This window comes from Micropterus dolomieu, unplaced genomic scaffold (assembly GCF_021292245.1).
Source record: "Micropterus dolomieu isolate WLL.071019.BEF.003 ecotype Adirondacks unplaced genomic scaffold, ASM2129224v1 contig_10131, whole genome shotgun sequence".
NCBI lineage: Eukaryota > Metazoa > Chordata > Actinopteri > Centrarchiformes > Centrarchidae > Micropterus > Micropterus dolomieu.
The window spans coordinates 1-1,186 of NW_025739117.1; the positions used below are offsets into that span (position 1 = coordinate 1).

Sequence of the window (1,186 nt, forward strand, 5' to 3'; positions counted from 1 at the left end):
ATGTTACATCGTGTTTTGAAGGCCCGTCTTGGGTGTGCAACGGCAGCTTACGGCCATTCCGGCCTGGGACTGCCTGATCTCGCCTGATCTCGCCTGATCTCGGAAGCCAGGCTTGGCAGGGCCTGCTTAGGACTTGGACGGGAGAGCGTCTGATCCTGGCTAGGGACTTCCAGGCGGACTGGATCCTTTTCCTGGATGTCCACCCAGGAATGAGCGTCTGTTTGTGAGTGAGGACCTCCGGCTGAAGGTGGCCTTGTCGCTGTACCCATACCCGGGAACGGGTGCCTATTCTTGTCTGTGGACTGCCAGAGTGAACGGTGTCCCGGTTCCTGGATGTTTACCCAGGAATCAGTGCCTGTGGATTCCAAGTGACTCTGGAGCACCTTGGACATTATGGGCAGAATACGTTTTTTGTCAATTAGCCGTAGAACAACTTTTGAAGTGCCGTTTGGTTGTGCCTGAGTGGCTTACGGCCACACCGCTCTGGGAGCGCCCGATCTCGGAAGCTAAGCAGAGCAGGGCCTGGTTAGTACTTGGACAGGAGACCGCGTGGGAATACCCGGTGCTGTAAGCCCTTTTCGCTTAGCCTTCGAAAAACAGCAGAGGGCGCTTCGGTGAAAGCAGATCTTTTGAACGTCTCTTTAGGAAACAGCAGGGGGCGCTGCTGCTGCTGCTTCTTTTTCTCCCTATCCTGTACACAGTGCTGTGTAAATGTTACATCGTGTTTTGAAGGCCCGTCTTGGGTGTGCAACGGCAGCTTACGGCCATTCCGGCCTGGGACTGCCTGATCTCGCCTGATCTCGCCTGATCTCGCCTGATCTCGGAAGCCAGGCTTGGCAGGGCCTGCTTAGGACTTGGACGGGAGATCGTCTGATCCTGGCTAGGGACTTCCAGGCGGACTGGATCCTTTTCCTGAATGTCCACCCAGGAATGAGCGTCTGTTTGTGAGTGAGGACCTCCGGCTGAAGGTGGCCTTGTCGCTGTACCCATACCCGGGAACGGGTGCCTATTCCTGTCTGTGGACTGCCAGCGTGAACGGTGTCCCGGTTCCTGGATGTTTACCCAGGAATCAGTGCCTGTGGATTCCAAGTGACTCTGGAGCACCTTGGACATTATGGGCAGAATACGTTTTTTGTCAATTAGCCGTAGAACATCTTTTGAAGGGCCGTTTGGGGGTGCCTGAGTG

At 55.6% G+C, this 1,186-nt stretch overlaps 1 pseudogene; it reads left to right on the plus strand.

The window, feature by feature from the left end:
* Positions 1 to 465: 465 nt before the first annotated feature.
* On the plus strand, positions 466 to 574 carry LOC123965555 (annotated as a pseudogene).
* Positions 575 to 1,186: the final 612 nt, after the last annotated feature.